General features: G+C 45.6%; 1 long non-coding RNA gene across 1 annotated transcript in view; it reads left to right on the plus strand.

Moving 5' to 3' along the window:
* LOC140847033 (uncharacterized) overlaps positions 1-5,461 on the plus strand; it is a 33,618-nt gene extending 28,157 nt beyond the window's left edge. The window contains exons 2-3 of the long non-coding RNA XR_012126628.1: positions 680-941; positions 1,191-5,461. This is a non-coding gene — a long non-coding RNA (uncharacterized lncRNA). The remainder of the gene's footprint in view (positions 1-679; positions 942-1,190) is intronic.
* The last annotated feature ends 539 nt before the right edge of the window (positions 5,462-6,000 follow it).

Consider the following 6,000-nt stretch of genomic DNA (forward strand, 5'->3'; position numbering starts at 1 on the left):
AAGGAAAGCCTCCCTCTGATGTGGTCCAATGGCTACACCACTGTTTGTTGCATGTGGGGCAAGAAATAATGGGGGCTCTAGCCCATAGGTGGGGCTTACGATTGACCTTTGAAGAAGTCAACAGAGCCTGGAAGGAGTGCCTTGTGTGCTCTAAGAGGGACTTACACCGAGTCCCACAGCATCATGGGACAATAGTAAGGGAGCCAATACCCCTTGTCAGGTGGCAAATAGACTATATTGGGCCTCTGCCCATATCAGAAGGATATTGGTATGCCATGACTTGTGTGGACATGGTACTGGACTATTGGTTGCTTTTCCTGCACATCGTACAGATCAGCAAATCACCAAGAGGGGCCTGGAGCATCTCTTTGTAGCCTATGGCTGGCCACAGGTGATTGAGAGCTATCAAGGCACCCACTTTCCTGGACACGTGTTACAACAATGGGTGCAGCAATTAAGAATAAAGTGGAAATTTCATGTACCATTTAATCCTACCAGGGCAGGCATGATAGAGAGGTTCAAAAGTTTGTTGAAATCTGGCCTGAAGTCAGACACCAATAGTCTACAGGGTTGGTCAGTTCACCTATAGATGGTGCCATGGCATTTGCATGAGAAGCCACATAAAGGAGCTTTGAGCCCTGTGAATATGCTCACAGACCTTGCTGCCTCTCCTATACAGTTGTACATCCAAACCAAAGAAAAGCTACTGAAGCCAGGATATGGCCAGTAGAGCAACATCCTGCTGCCAGGCCCTACTGCATTAAGCCCTGGAGACACTGTTGAATGGACCTGGCCCTGGACATTTCAACACATGGACCAGTGACAGCTGACCCTTCTGGCACCTTGAGGGAAAGGCCTGGAAGCCGGCTTCACGTGTATTCCTGGAGTCACAGCTGAATGGCCACCAAAGGTCATGGTAGTGTACCCAAAATGTCCAGGAGGTAAGAGCATCTTGCGGGGAAGTTTTGTTTTATCTTTATGGCCAGTGCGTGTACCTCCCGTAGCCCTATTTATTGACCCATCTGTAACTCCCACAGGGAGAGGGGTGAAAGTCTGGTATACTAGACCAGGAGGAGATCCCATTCCTGCCACTGTTTTATCACAAGACCACTCTCTTGCATGCATCCTACCTGGTGGACAAGATTTGCCTATGCTGGTGTCATTAAAACATGTATCTTATTGCCCTTAAGGTTATTTCTCCTACAGTCCTTGTGACCTGGATGCACCCCATGGCTGCAGCTGCCGCATGATGATTGCTCTGAACCCTCAGCAACTGCCTGCCTATGGAATGGACATGCTATGTGCTATGGACTTAATGTGAATAAGACTTTGAACTTCGCTGAATCCTCTGGCTTGAGGATTGTCATGATTTTATTGCTGTTCCTGTTGTTATGTCATTAGACTGGTACAGTGCTCCAGTTTTCTCACCCAGGGACCATTGTGGAAGAGGGGGAACGAGTAGATTGTAAGGTGAGATTTCTGGAGGGGTGGCCTGTGGGTAAAATTGTAACATTTCCAGAGTATCTCGCCTGGCTTTAGTATTGAATATCCTCAGGGGTGGAGAGAGGTTCACCTCTGTGTCAATGGGTAAGTACCTAAGCAACCGAGGACGTGTCTGAACCTGAGAGTTTAAAGGAGGGGCTGGATGGCTTGCTTGCTTGCTTGCTTCCTCAGGAGCAGAGGAGAAAGATGGCCCTGGACTGCAGTTTGTAAGCAATGAATGGGTTTTAAACTTTATTTCTCCCTTTGACTGATTTTGGTTTTTAGAGTATTTTGCCCCAGGATTTCTTCTCCCCAGACTTACACTCTGGTTCCTGCTCCCATGTGTTTTCCAGCTCATAGGAGCCATAGGTACAAATGCACACAGACATGGAGGCCATGTCTGACTGCACAATTTGTGGAGCCTAGTACAAAAACCGCCCTCAGATATGACTTAGAGGAGAATCACCAATGCTATGTCTGAGGGCTGCTCACTGTCTCTCCCAGGAATGAACTCTGTGTGTCTTTGTATGCATATGTGTGTCTACCTTCCAGGGATTTATGCTCTGTTTGTCCTTTCAGTTAGCGTCGCCATTTGGCAGGTGTTCTCTGCTGGGGCACCAGTCATATGTAAGGAGCTCTGTTAAGCATTAGACAGTGATTTAACAGAAGCTGTCCCTAGAAGAATCCAGGAGGGAAGAGGGAAGTTGGGCTGGGAAGGGAAGGATGCAGTATCAAGCCAAGTCCCACAGAAGAGAACCCTGGAAACAGCATGCTTCAGATCTCAGAGCTGCCCCAACTCAGGGCCTTGATGCCCATTTGTACCCTCACACTTCCAGGCTGGCAGGGGTAGATATAAGGGAGGTGTACATTATCCAGGTGCTTTTGGCTCTTCTTCCTTGATAGTAGGTGAAGTAGTTTTCAGTAGCCTGAGGGGAACCTTCACACAGACAGAAGTTCTGACTTGAGGCCAGAGATGGGATGGGCCAATAGTAAAGTGATCCTAGGGAATAGGGAAGAGCCTAATAGCATTTGCTATAATCTGTTATTTAATCCTGACAAAATTCAACCCAATCCAATTAAAAATACTCAAGTCTAATGCTTATTATTCCCATTCTATGTATGGGGAAACTGAGGTTTTGAAAGGTAAGTACCAAGATCATGCAACTGGTAAGTAGAATAGCTGAAATTTGGACCCAGGCTCTCTAACTCCTGACTCTCTGTGTGGGTGGCTACCTGAGACCCAGAAGAGGAGTGATCCCCTGAAGCTGACCTTGTCTGAATGGAGTGTGAAATGATGAAGATCATGTTTTCTCACAAGGAGCACAAGGGTTGCTTCAGTAGACAGCTTTTAGATGCGTAAACTGAGGTTGGGCCTCATTGCTCTTCCTAGGCTGGTCCCTGAAGGTGAGGCTAGGGGCAGGTAGAGGATTTGGCCCTTGTGAAGAAAGCTTGGCCTCAGTGCTTAGAGTCTTAGGGGTCTCTCTACTGGATGGGGAAGTCCAGCACTCAGGGCACACTCCTAAGGGACTTGTCCACAGGATCCCAGATGGAGCGCTCTGCCACCACCTCTAGGAAATACCTTAATACAAATGGGAAACAGGCACAGGACAGTAATGGACTTTGGTCAAGGTCACATGGTTACTAGGACTCCAGATAACAACTCCATACTCTTTATACCATATCACACATCTCAAGGATAAACAATTTCCTAATAGTTGGTTTTCATCAGACAAGGGACATTTTATCAGGGATATTAGTTAGGGGTGGGTCATTTGGTTGTAAGTGACTGAAACGTATTTCTAGCTGCCTTAAGCAGTCCCTGCCAGCTGAGTTGGCTCACACAACTGAAAAGTCCAGAGACTGACTCGGGCCTCACATGCTGTTGTCAGATGTCTTTCACACACTCTTACTTGGTTTCTCCTGAGACTGCCTCAATTCTGGGCAGAATTTTTCTATTTGGAGGCAGATGACATTCAGTAAACCTTCAGCTTTTTTCTTGCCATATTAGCCATCTCAGTTAAGAGAGCACAACAACATTTTCCCAAGAATTCTAGCAAAACTCCCAGGGCTGAGGTTCACTGGCTAAGCTCAGATCACATCTCATCAGTTGACGATGATACTCCAGGCCTGGGTCAATGGGCCCCCTTGGGCCATGCAAGTGTGTACATGTACTACGCTCAGACTTTATAGACTGAGAGGAGGGGAAGTTTAAATATCCAGGGGATAATCAGAGTACTGGTACTAGTAAAAGGAATCATTAATTCCGACCTGGTGGGAACTGCAGGAACCCATTGCTACAGATACTGTCCCATAGAGTGGAAGCAAGAGACTTTCTGGATGAGGGCAAGCTTGTGGTCATCAAAGCCAATGTAACTCTTAGAACTGTGGGGTGTCCTAGGTAGGGTTTTTGGAGGGAGTGCCTGTGATGAGGATTCCTATGCAGGCAGTGCTCCCAGGAGGCAGGTTAGGGAAAGAGAGAGAGAGAGAGGGAGGAAGCAGGAGAAGGAAGCGGGGGAAAGCTGCGATGTGGTGTTGGTGCCTGCTCAATTTTCCTTCCGTGAGCTGGGAAATGGATCCCTCAGCAGCTCTGAGTGGGCTGCTAATGACTCCCAGATCCCTGGAGAATTCCTCTAGGGTGGCATCGTATACGCCTCCTGGGGGCTGGCCCACAGCTAGGGACTAACTTGGGGATATAAAAATCTGGCTCTCTTGCCTCAAGGGAGGACCCTGTATGATCAGGTGGAGGCCGCTTCAGCTGAACTCACGCCTTTGCCTGCTCCTTTCCATCCTTCCTGCTTCCTCCTGATATACTCTGCTTGATCAAACTGCATTCAGGCTCCTATGTGCCCTCTCTTCAAAGAGGCCTCATCCTTTGGCCTTGTGTTTGACCTGCCTAGTCCACTTGTAGCAAGAATCCTGCTCCCCCGTCTTTGATATCTGATCAAATCCCTCATCTCCCACCCTTGATATCTGATCACTCTGGCCTGCCTTCAGCAAGAATCCTTTCAGTTTAGTAAGAATCTCTGTGCTCTTAATGTCTTTTTTTTGTGATTTTCCATCCATGGATCTCCTCTCTCTGTTTATTGGCTATAAATCCCCACTTGTCCTTGTTGCACTCAGTGTTGAGCCCATGTCTCACCCCTCTGGGGATAGTCTCAACACAGAATAACTTTTCTGTTAACACCCATACAGTTTCCCCTGAGAGTACTTCCTCTATAAAAGATTTGCATAAGAGTCTTCCTTCTAGGCTCTCCTTCAAGGGAACCTGACCTCACATAAAAGCAAGCATGGCTATGATCGCTGGTAAAGTCTTGTTCTAAACCCCTATCATGGGAAGTTTTGGAGCATAAATTACACCCCAGAGTTTGTTCCACCTAAAGGCAAAGGGCACTCATACCAGTCATTGGCTATAGATACCAGATGTGGGGTGGGGAGCACACCTTCCCAGGCACCCCTGGCTGGCTGTGTGGGTGAGGTGGTTCGAGAGCCCTCAGACAAAGTGTCTGAAGATCATTGCAGGTGGGAGCTGTTAGTAAAATCCACAAAATAGGAGATGGGCACACTGAGACAGAAAAAAGGGATTCAGTGGGATTGAGTGGGTTACCAATACTGTTTACCTCATAGGGCAAATAAATGAGGCTGCAGAGAATGCTGAAGAACAACAATCTAAACTGATACCAGCTTAGCTATCTGAAGCCATAGGGGTATTCTAATGAGCAGACAACAGGTTGCTGTTTATTAATTTGTTGTTACTTATGTCACAAGAAGTACAGAATACAGTACTTATAAATCCTTGTAATGAAATATTTTTCCTTTATTGAGACAGTGTTTATATAGATGCACATTAGTTTAAACTTTTTGACCTCATTTGCATTCTAAAATTATAGCACCATAATTTTCTTTCCCCAAATGCATTCACTCTTAATTAATCTTAACCACTCTTGAGCTTTTCTGATTTCTATTATCACTATTTAAAGTTGAGAAGACTTTTAATGGATCTAAATCACATATTCAAATTAGTTTCTTTTTCTAGTTATAATGAATTGAAATTTTATTTTATTTGGGCCCAAAGTATTACCTGTAAAGTAATTTGATTGTTTTACAATTTAAATCATCTGTGTGGGATAAAATTCATTAACCTTATTTACATGTGTGTAAAAATTATGACACTCTAACAATTAACATTTTAAAAATTGTACAGCATTTTATATCACAAAGTCTTACGAGAGCTCGGTCATCTACATCTCTCATCTAGTGCCAGAAACCTAGGATAGATGTTGATTTCCAACTTTGGCTAAAATGATTAATTTAGTTGTCTGTCCAGATAATGCTTTATGTTGAAACCATGTCTTCTCCAGGGACTAAGGGAGCACTGGTGTGCTAAGGCCCACTTTAGCCTAATATTCCCAGGACAGTAAGGGAAAGCTAATCCCCACAGGGCATGGTCTGGAGGCCCTGGGTGGGGGAATGTCAAATCTTGGCTGTAGACTTTTCTTTCAGAGCCCACTCTGGAAAGGG

This window comes from Manis javanica, chromosome 17, assembly GCF_040802235.1.
Source record: "Manis javanica isolate MJ-LG chromosome 17, MJ_LKY, whole genome shotgun sequence".
Classification (NCBI taxonomy): domain Eukaryota; kingdom Metazoa; phylum Chordata; class Mammalia; order Pholidota; family Manidae; genus Manis; species Manis javanica.